An 11,915-nucleotide genomic window follows, 5' to 3' on the forward strand; every position below is an offset into this window, starting at 1 on the left:
CGGTTTACAGTTCCTGCTTGCAAAACAGCCATTTTCCTATACCTGATTTCTGTGTCAATATTGAGAGAATAAGAACATGAAGCTGTCATAACTACTCTTTAAATAATTCAAGAGATTGGACAACCTGACAAATAGTAATAACATTTATGCATACTTTTAAAATGCTGCATTTCTTTTTTGGAAATGGAACAGCTCCTTCATGTGTGCCCGTGTGTGTCTGCCCAGTAGGGTAGAGTTTTCTTATTATAATATCCTTGCAAGATTTTATATCATAAAATCATTCTTTTAGAATGTTTGTAAACTAGCATGCAAGAGCTTGATACAAATTTGCATGAAACAATGCAAATTTGCATCAAATTCTACACTACTTCAGTGGTGCAAAAAGTAGACTCAGTATCTGTTCTAGTCATCCAAGTGGTAAGACTGTGTTGCCAAAATGAAAGGGGTTCTTGGTTTAATGGTATTTGCAAGAAATAGTCAGTGCCATTATTTATTTTATAACACTGAGTTATAAATTAGCATGACCTTTGACCCATCACAACTTGAGTGACTTGTAACTGTTTCATTATAATACTGTCAATTTTATTTATTATGCTTGGTAATGGATTTTTTTTTAGCTTGGTTCTTTGGGATTTGCTTTGATTGCAATTCATTACCCAACTAGCTAAGTCCTCTCAAAATAAATGTGAGTGAACAGATGTGGAACTGACACAGTAGTCTTTTGGGTGTGCAGTGGAAATGGGGGAGAAGTGCCTTGGATGTCTTATTAAGTCTATATGTCTATAGACTTAATAAGACTATAGGCAAATGTCTATATAAAATGCAAATCTTTGACAAAAATATACACCAAAACTTTGCTCTCCATTCAGTTTAGAATCCCTCCAAATGTGATTAGGGCTACCAGCTCTAAATTGCAAAAAAATCCAGATGACAACTAGATGACAGCCAAAAAGATACAGAACCTTCCCATTCCGTGGTCCTCTTGATGTATGCAACTCAGATCTGGTAGGTCTATCTTTGATACAGCTTTCATCAACCAGGATTAGGGAATCTTGGGGACCAGCTGGCTATTTGGAACATTGAGAATCTTTCATGGGTGGTCTCAACTCTGGCATTGGGAGCTTAGTCTAACCACAAAATGGCTGCCCCAGTAGGCATGGCCAATCACAAAACACTCTTTTCCCAGAAGACAAACTAGATGCCCCTCGCCACTCCAGTTTACCACTGCCAAATTCCCATTTATATTTCACAGCATTATTTTAGTGACATCATTATGTTTTGTAGAAAAAATCAGGTTGAATCCATTTCTTTCAATATTCATTTAATTGCGTGCTGAACAAGGAAATGGGCCTTTTTCTAAACCTGCCATTTTAGAGAACTCTAACTTTTTAAACCTGCAGACGAACGTGCAGTTAAGATGGATGTATGATTAAGCACATGCAAAAATGATACAGACCAGTTATAGAATGATGCACCCATCCTTTTGTCCTCGAGATCTGGATGTGGCAACATTTCCTTCCCTTGTGAATCTTAGACATTGAAGGACAACCCCATTCCTTCTGGTGTGTAATGTGCAATTTTTGCATCTCAGACCCAATAGCCCCTCTGACAAATCAATTTCCTACATTCAGCCTCAGTGGCTTCCTTGATTTTATCTCTCTGTAACTTCTCTGACATGCTGACATTTAAGCAGACATAGATGAGATACTGTTGGCTTTTGTCATTATATTGTGATGATCTCCAGCCACTGAGTTCTTCTGTCTGTGTCTTATCAAACAACCAGAAGTATCTGTTCAATCACCATGGCTCAATTTGTGAACCAATTTCATTGCTCCAGTTCTCCAGCTTGTGTTTAGGACTGGTCCTCTGTTTAAATAAGTTTCAAAAATAGCCTTTGTCATCAATTGTTCCTGAATGTGTTCAGCTCCAGGATAATCAGAAAAATGTTGCTAGATCTTTATAGAAGACATTTGTGTGGATTTTAAAACTAGTGTTCTGTGAGTACACTATCCTTCCAGATGTAGAAAAGAAATGGCAGATTTAGAACAGCAGAAGAAGGGAGTGGACCTTTAAATATGCCATTCTAGAGAATTCTGACTATTTATTTATTTTTTTACCTTGCAGACAAATGTGCAGAGCATGAGCCCATGCAAAAGTGATCTAATTGGCACAAGAATGATGCACCCATCCTTTTGTGGCTGGGATCTGGATTTGGCAAAATTCTACTTCCCTTGAAAATATTATAATTTGAAGGAATACTTGGACTCCATCACTTTATGGTGTGCGATGTGAAAAATACAACTCTGCTCACTGAATGCAGCTTTTATTGTGTTTTTCAGCCAAGTGATTAGGTCATACAATGGTTTCACAGCAAAGTTATTAAATAACCATAGTGTAATGTGACCTGAGCAATTGGATATAATACCTAAAGTATCATCTAACTCCTGAGCTGTTAAGCAGAGCACCATACTGCGTTTTCTCATGTTAGTTATTGCCTTGCTAATAGTAAACGGACGGCAATGAAGAACTGTCAATACAACAGATCAAAGGGACATGGTCTGTTCATCATCAGAAAATATTCTTCTGCATTATGTAAAGTAAATCAATAGGCTTTTCCCAAAGGCAGGAAAAGAAAAACTTAGAAAGAGCTTCAAGGAGCAGATGTTTCACCAATAACACATTTTGATGACATTCGTTTCCTGGCATGCTTGAATGTGAGGGTTAATGAATGCAAATTATACAGCAGGCTTACGGGCTGATGGTGACTAAAACCAGGGAGAGCCAGCAGATATAGACTCCCATATGATAATGGGCTGTTTCTGTTCAGCCTTGCAGTAATGCCTACAAGACTTGACTGGGAATCTTCAGAGAACACAGCATCATTATCCTGGCATAGCAGCTTTGCAAAAATCTTGCACCTTGTGCAAAGGTGCAAAGTCTTAAGAGGGTTTGTTACTAAGGCTCTACTTTCTACATCTCCCTACCTCTATCAGGTAGCAAGAAGTAGCGCTGTCAGTGCAGATGATCTTAACATGTATATGAATACACCAAGCTAATTAATAAATATATGAATATACATACACTGTTCTTCTTTCTTTAAACCCTAAAGCTTGAGGTGAGGGTAAAGAGCACTGTTGGGGTGTTCAGGAGTTTTTGAGACTGAACACTGAGCAATCTAAGAATAGCAGGCAAGGACATCTGCAGGGTGGGGTGGGGTGGGGTGGCAGTGTCAGAAAAGTTACGGTAGTGGCCATGCCTGTGCCATTGAGACCTCACTCTTTTCTACACTTGTTGCACAATGTCGATAGTGTAGTTGTGTCTGGCATCTTTTTTGACCCCTGTGTGGTAACAAGAAATTAAGAAATAGAATTGAGAGACAAATATACTATTGAAATATCCAGATGTGTGTAAATGAAGGTGGCTTGGGGTTGCAATCCCAGAACTGCCAGAATCCCTGAACCTCAACTGGGTCCTGAAATCTAACAGTGAAGATAATCACTGGGTTCTGGAATAATGAGCTACCAATTTCCTTCCTTCTATCCACTTCTGCAGAAGAAGCAACATTGCAAACTACTCTGAGAATCCAAGCTCAGGCAATTTTTTTGGGTCAGTGAGCAAAGAGCAACTCATGGATGGATGTTGGTGCTCCTGCAAAGCTACCAGGCTTCCTGGAGCTAATGCTTGTACCCAAAAGGACCTTAAAGCTCCAAGATGTCCCAAGCAAGAGGAAGATGCTTTCCTTCCTGTAATGAGTTAAGTAATGAGTTAGCTAATGACCAGCACCCATGAGCTGTCTTCTTAAGTCTTCAGTACCTGTCCTCTGACTCCTGACTGTGAACTTCACAGCCACCTTTCACAGCTTCTGATATTCAGTTATTCTAATTTGATTTTAGACAGGGAGAGTGCAGCAGCATCTATAAATGTTCAATTGTGATGCAGATAGCCTTTTTCTCTTGTATGGCTTCTTTTCTGATGCATTCCCTTATTCCCCTGTCATCCTCCTGCCTTTCAAAAATTCTGCTGATAAAACTTTGCTGCTCAAAGGGATGATGTGTCAGATCCTTATACGGCTCCAGCAAAGAGCAGACACTTTGCCATAATCTCTAAAGTTATGCATGGCTTTGTTTCACTCAGAGCCAGCCTGATCCATGTTGTTGCCAGGGTCAGAGGAGAAAAATGCTCCCACCCACAAAGCCAACGTGTAGGTCAGTAAAATAATTTAGGGAGGTGAAGCAGAGACTCTCTCAACCCATTTCCTCGTTAGCACTAATAGGAATAGTACAAAAATACTAACAATATATTTGTGCTTTTGTGACACCCCAAATTAGCTGCCTAAATCGGTAAGCCAGGAACTTATTGATCTTTCTGTCAATTACCTTCCCTGAACTTCTCTCTTTTGGGTTGCTGTAACTGGAGTCTAAACTGGATCCCAACACCACTATGACAACAATGAGAAACAGAGATCAAACTCTTTGCCATCATCTTCTTGTCATCTGGATTTTTGCAGCCCAGATAGGTTCATCAGAATTTCCTGTGATCTTCATTTTTCTGTGTCAGCTCTCTCCATGTATCCCATCTTCAGATGTATTGGCCCATTAATTCAAGAAGCCTCAGCAGCAAATGATAGTTGGTGCTGGATATGAGTTGGGGGAGTTTGTAGTCCCAACCCTTCCAATAAACACTAGATTAAGTAGAACAGCTCTATTTCTGTAACCATTCAGCTAATGTCCTCCTTTCATTTATCAATCACCTCTGCTCATTTACTCGGTGAATTCTTGTTCTGGAGAAGTTGTGCAAACACTGAAGAAAACCATGAAAAGGAGCTGGTAGTGGCTGAGTTTGTGCAATTGTCAAATAGTTGTCATTGCTTTTAATGGACTACCATGCTTTCACTATACATTTCTTGATTGTGCATCAAATCCATGCATATCATGTTTTAGCCTTTATTTGCCATCAATTACCATATTATCAAAAACAACATACCGGAATATAGATTTTAAAAAATGTTTTTGGATTTAGCTGAAGGACTAGATGGCTGAAATAATAAGTGATGCTTCTTATTTCACAAGTAATAAGTCATTAAGAAGAAATGATTAAGAAATCAGTAAGAAATGAATTATTAATAAGGAATTAATAAGGATTAAAGAACACCAAGTAATAGGGTCACAGAAGTTACATGGCCCCAGTGAAAACCCTGTTGATACAAAAATGTTCTTATATTAAACCACTTCCCATTGCTATAAAGTGATCCACATAGACTGAAGGATACATTCACTTTGAAAATAAGGATCCATTGGGGAGCTGTCAAATCTTCTAAAGGCACAGTGGCTGTAAGGTTTAAGGAACCAATTTTGTTCCTTAACCCCCATTAAAGCACCCTTCTTGTGTCCATATACAAAAAAAAAAAAAAAAAAAAGTCAAAATCTTGGTTCCATCTAATCAATTCTGAACCATGGTAGATAATTATAGTTCTATCTGGACAAACAATTTAAAAACCATTTGAAAAGCCTGTCCCTTTAATTTCCCTTATGATCTTGCCCTTTTATAATGCTTTAGATTTTATTGTTAAATGATTACACTTGATTATTCCAACTATTTTATTATACTGTATTTTTGTAGCTACAGATCACATTCTGGGCAATACTGTGCTTTTACTGTTATTTCACTACAAAAGGTTTCATTCTAATTTAAGAGAGGGCTTTTTTTCCCCTTGCTGTCTTTTTTTCTTTTTTTAATAAATGAGCTATTATGTATCAGCTGGACTTTTCACCTTGCTAACTGCAATCCATCTATCTGCATTAATGTATGTTGTACATAAACTGCATATAGTTTTTTGTCTGCAGCTTTAATCGCCCACATTTTCCTGAAATACCCCACTGGTAAATAAAATTACAGCTTTTGAGAAGTCTGCCAGATTTTTCTGATCTTTGTATAAAGACGTTATCCACAGTTCTGTCCTAATATGATTGAAAATGGATTGGCAGTAATAGAGATTTGCTGTATTGGTTGAAGTGAAGGGGTTAAAAGAAATGAATTTCAAACTTATCATAGTTCGAGGAAAGATTTTCCCAATCCAATTATATTTTCTGCTAGCCCCAAAATGTTTTATTTCCCCACCGCCTTCTTTAGATTCTGTATCAAGAATGTTGACCCTAAATTTCTAATGACATATTCTCTATTCCAAAATTTTAGTATGCAAGGTTTTAAATTTAATTTTGAGAAGCTGCATCTCCAGAAGAATTATTTAGTTAGGATGTATCATAAACAGGATATATTCCAATCTGTTGAGATGTAAAAGTAGGATTCATTTGCACTTTTCACGAGTGATTGTACACGATGCCAGGATAAGTTGCTATGTTGCTGAAGTGAGAAGCACACAAAAGAACACAGTTTGTTACTTGTCACAAAAGAAGAGAAAATGTATTTCCATTAGAAAGGGTACCCAGTTGCATAACATTTATATCCACTCTGATTTCTATATGTAGTTGCGCATTTAGAAATGCTATAATTCATAGTATTATAGGTAACACATCAAGAGATTATATTCAAACTCTTTATTGCCCCTTTTAACCTTTAAATCAAATCTGGACGCCTTCAACATATTTTTGCAACTTTTCCTGGCTTGGAAAGAGGGCCAATCTTTACCTTGAGTATACTCATCAAGCAAATCTAATAACTTCCCGAGACCATTTTATAAGAAGTTGTACAGTTCAGTATTCTCCCCTGTCTAAAATATCAGATCCACAAAACATTATTGGGGGATGGGAATGGGAAAGGTATCTCTATCATTGTTGTATGAGCTGAGATCTTTCCTTAATACAACTATTCACTATGTATATCACATTTCTTTAACGGTACCTTGACTGTCAGATGTGCCATTGGGAAATCTTGTCCTTGATGGAAGAGTGAAGTTTTGTTCTGGTTCTGTACAAGGAAGAAGGAAGAAGAGCAAAGGGAAATCACATTTATGAGGTCTGCTACGAACATGAAGATACAGATGCAAGATATAAATGATTTCTGAATCAGGATCCAAGCTTTAGCCCACTGCTAGGCAAACAAGATGAAAGGCCTTGTGTTCACATCATGTCAAATGAGAAATGCTAATATCACTATGAGATAGTGGCTTTCACCATCTGAGTTCTCAGCTGATGTCAGCATAGAGCAACACTCAAGGTTGATGAGAATTAGTCCAATCATCTCTGGAGACCAAAGGGTGAAAATAGCTGTTGTAAGCAATGTTTCTGCAGACTTTGTATGTAGATCGCCATTGTCCAGAATAGGGTTTGAAATGGCCTTAGCTTTTACATAAAATGTAAATGTGTACTGTAACTCTGTAATCAACACTGCTAATGTTAAATAATGCAGTGTCTCGTGCCATTATATGTTTCCTGAACTCGGATCAAATCTGATCTATATTACTACCATCACAGACCATTGTAAAAAACTATAAAGACACGTAATATAACAGAAAAAGTAATTAAATAACTGAGGTCAACATACATACATACTTTAAAGCACGAGCACTTACTCAGATGTTAATTCATCAAGCCATGACTGTAATTTGCAAAGAGAGAGCATAATGTTGCCGTATTTAGAGAGATTAATGGGTTCTTATTTGAGAGTAGGTGTTTCAAGTAAAAAAAAAAAAAAACCATATATATATATATTACATATTATGCAGCAAGGCAAATTTAAGCATCTAGAGCAGTGTTTCTCAACCTTGGCAACTTTAAGATGGATGGACTTCAATTCCCAGAATTCCCAATCAGCTTGCTGGGGAATTCTGGGAGTTGAAGTCCACCCATCTTAAAGTTGCCAAGGTTGAGAAACACTGATCTAGAGTATGGTTTTTATGGGGAAAAAGAATTTGACCGAAGAACTGAAATCAGAAATACATGACAATTTTAAATATTTATAAATGGTGTATATCAGTCAGAATATAACAAAGCGGAAGTTAGAAATGAATATTTGCCTATAATGTTTTTAGTAGTTTCTCTTCTTTCTACCTTGTTTGTTCATTTTTTGTATTCTTAAATAACAAAATACTGGAGACTTTGGCACTTAGCTCAGAGATTCAAAAAGATCTCTTTTTCTCCTTTTAAAAAAGCTTAATATATTCTGTTTTTTAAAAAATGGTTAATTTTTCATCAACAATGTACTGAACACTAATGGTACAACCTTGGTAACTTTTTTATCCATTTACTGATACTGTATCTTTGCCTCAAGCCCCCCCCCCCCTTTTTTTGTCCTTCAGTGTTTTCTCCATTTTTGAAAAAATAGTAATTAAAAAATAAATTAAAAATAAATGAATAAATTGAAAAAAATATCAAAAAAAGAAAAAAATGTCTGAGCATCCAGGATAACTTCTTAGTAGTAGGAATATAAGCCAGAGAAGAATGTCTGTATAAAATTAACAGTAAAAGAAGACATGAACTGTTGATTTGGTATTCATGCTGTGTAGACATAATCCATCCACGTATGGAGTTTTCTTGAATTTCCCTTCTGTAACCGATGTAGGAATGGCATTAAAATGGGTAAGGTAATGCCCTTCTGAACTGTATTATGAATTAGATATTTTCCTGAACTTAATTTGAATACTTAGATCTTTTAAAATGAAGAAATACCGAGATATCAAGAGAGATTGTTCCTACTATTAAAAGCTACATTAGTAGCATAATAGGGCAGTGTTAGGCAAAAAAATTAGCTAGCTAGCTATGTTGATTAAAAAAAAACTGGAATGTGCTCAAAAACATTTACATTTGGCAGGGTGGAATGTAGTGTTCACAATGTAATTAAGGGTATTTAAACCTTATTGGAATAATTATGGAGAATTATGAAAGGAATAACAAGCTCTTACAGAGAAAATACCTTAAACACAAAACAGAAGAAGAAAGATCTTGAACCAAACTCCTAAATCAAAGTTTATGAATTGCATCAGCACAGGGGTGTGTTTGACAGATGTGAAGCTCAGGAATGGTATCTCTGACAGGATGAAGCTGTTTCCTCCAAATGTCTTTGGAAGAGTGTTTCCAGAAGACCATGAGTGAGTGAAAGTAAAAATCTCACTCCCAGATTTTCTTCTGGGAAAGAATGTCACCTTATTCCGACAGATATCCAGACAGTGGTCTACAAACTGCTGATCTGAAGAAATCCGAACCTATTACCTGTGCATACTGAAAGCTTTATAGCCTATTTAGGAAAACCATTTATGCTAAATGATATGCTCATTTATGTAGTGAGCGTGGTCTGAAGACCCAAGCTATCATTCCCACCTTGCAGGCATTCATTAAATCACTCCATTGACATAACTATAAATATATGGAAATTCTCAGTAGATGTTCTCACAAAGATAGGTCAGAATGCTTTATGCCCTTCAAGCACTTTGAGAACTTCTGAATAAGCATAATAATCACATAGATATACATAATTTAATTATTATATTTATTATTTTTATATTATAATTAATAATAAAACTGAATGAACATAAGCAGAGCTAAAACTATCTCTGTAATATTATGATTTGAGTGTCATTATGATAAACATTGAAAATAATATATGTTTGTTTAGATGATTAGTAGTAGTGTGTTTTGAATTCATCTAAATTTTGAACCAAATCAGGCTGATTGGAGAGAATGAACTATTCTCCTAACTTGTTCCCAAGCCTTTCAAAGTGTTGATAATGACTTGGGGACATTTTGAGACACTCGGCAGTGTGTGTAAAAAATGAATGCATTTCTTCCCAGTCTCCTGTACCTACATACAGTGGTACCTCGGGATACGAACTTAATCCGTTCCGTGACTCTGGGCGTATCCCGAGTTGGTCGTAACCCGAAGGAAATTTCCCCATAGGGTTCAATGTAAATCCGGTTAATCCGTTCCGCCCTCTGAATTTGGTCGCACCCCGAGGCAAATTTCCCCATAGGGTTCAATGTAAATCCGGTTAATCCGTTCCGCCCTCCGCCCGAATTTGGTCGCAACCCGAGGCAATTTCCCATAAGGTTCAATGTAATTACCGTTAATCCGTTCTGGCGTCCACGGACCACACGGAAAGCGGCCGGGCGTGGCGTGGTGCGGCGCGAAAATGGCCGGGTGCAGCGCGGCGCGGCGTGAAAACGGCCCGGCGCGGCGCGAAAACGGCCCGGCGCAGCGCGGCGCGAAAACAGCCCGGCGCGGCGCGAAAACGGCCGCGGACCACGCGGCAGGGCCGGAAAAACAGCCGCGGACCACGTGGCACGGGCGGAAAAATGGCCGCGGACCACGTGGCACGGGCAGAAAATGGCCGCGGACCACGTGGCACGGGCGGAAAATGGCTCGTACCCCGAGGCGGAGTTCGCAAACCGAGGTAAAATTTTGGGGCCAGAGCTGGTCGTAACCCGAAAAATTCGCAAGCAGAGGCGTTCGTATCCCGAGGTATCACTGTACCTGTGTGTGTATTTTCAAAAGTAAGACCATTTCTGTAAATTCCATTGATTTCTATCATACAATAACAAACTTATGTATGCTTTCCTTATTAGTGGAAATCAATGGAAAATTCAGACGCTGAGCTTCAAGTTCCAAATCAAATCATCAGCCTTCAAAATCAGTCAAAAGTAAAGCTGCCTGTTTTAAGAATTCTTAAACTGAGATCTGAACCAAAATCTTATGGGCTGTGCACAGCACTAGTTGCCAGGTGAACAATTTTGTTATTTTACTACAGGTCAGTAGGGAACTATATAGATCTTGAAATGTAATAGAATATTTTTAAAAGAGCTAAAGGCCTGTACAATCCTTTGCTAGACTACAAAACCAGAAAACTCCAGGGAAGCTCCCAGGATTTTGATATATGGAGTTGTTCACTTCCTAAGGAGCCCACACCAGCAAGCTTGGCAATGCTCCCAGATAAACTAAATAAAATATAGCCGCTTCCTTTACAAATCTTATGAAACCTGCATTCCACTTGCAGCAGTAACGATGTGAGCGTGTTAGGATTAGGGTTAGGTGTGGACCAGAGTTGCCATCTACCTTGTGACCAACAAGGAAATGGAAAAGTTCTAGGCCTGTGCTAATCTTTAAAGGAATAAAGTTCCCCTCAGGTTGAACTCAACTTCTGGTGATTTTATAGTCCAAATAGTTCTATGTTAATAGGTTGCCTTTTCCTTCTTCTGGTATGTGCCCATGTACGTATTTAATTTCCCAATTTAGTCAGCCACCTTGAGCTGGAGGTTCCCCATACAACTAATCAGATGTGAATCTGCTTATCTTTCTTGAATAGCTAAGTTTGACTAGATGGTGCTACCTGCTCCACCCCACCATTTATTTAAGTACCTTTTAAAGCAATGTTAGAAGCAAAGTGACATCTACTTCTCAAGATTGGGGCAGATCAGTCACCCCATTTCACCTGAACCCAGTAAAAATGGCTTATATACTTACCCGACAGAGTCAGCCGATCAAATGGAGTCAGCTGCATCTTGACACTCGGCAGAGGCAGATTACATCTCTTTTGATTCACACCAGTCTATGGGTTATATCTTTCTGAAGATGGCAATTTCAGCAGTGAGACTGCAGCCCTCCATGAAAGCTACTCAATCAGTCCATTGAAAGATGACTTTCAAGACTCTCATTGACTAGTTCCTTCTTCTCAAATATTGCTGTTACTGTAGAGTACATGAGCACAATCGTCTAGTGCTTCTACTAACAACCTTTGAAAGCTTCATTCCAGAGTATCCATTTCCAATCCAGTTGATTATAAAATAAACTGTTTTGTTTTCAAGGGGTTTGTTCCTAACGAATGTTTATGGCCCACCCCACCTTCAAAGTATATTTATTTCAAGAAACTGCTTACAGGAAATAGCAGAAGGTACAGCTACTTGTAAGAATGCAAGTTCAGAAGTGTAGCTTATGTTATACCTACTAAGCACACGTGCAAGTGTTCTGTT

Source organism: Python bivittatus, unplaced genomic scaffold, assembly GCF_059951505.1.
Source record: "Python bivittatus isolate LINGU-HERP-01145 unplaced genomic scaffold, Pbiv_v1 ctg000120_np1212, whole genome shotgun sequence".
NCBI classification, from domain to species: Eukaryota; Metazoa; Chordata; class Lepidosauria; order Squamata; family Pythonidae; genus Python; species Python bivittatus.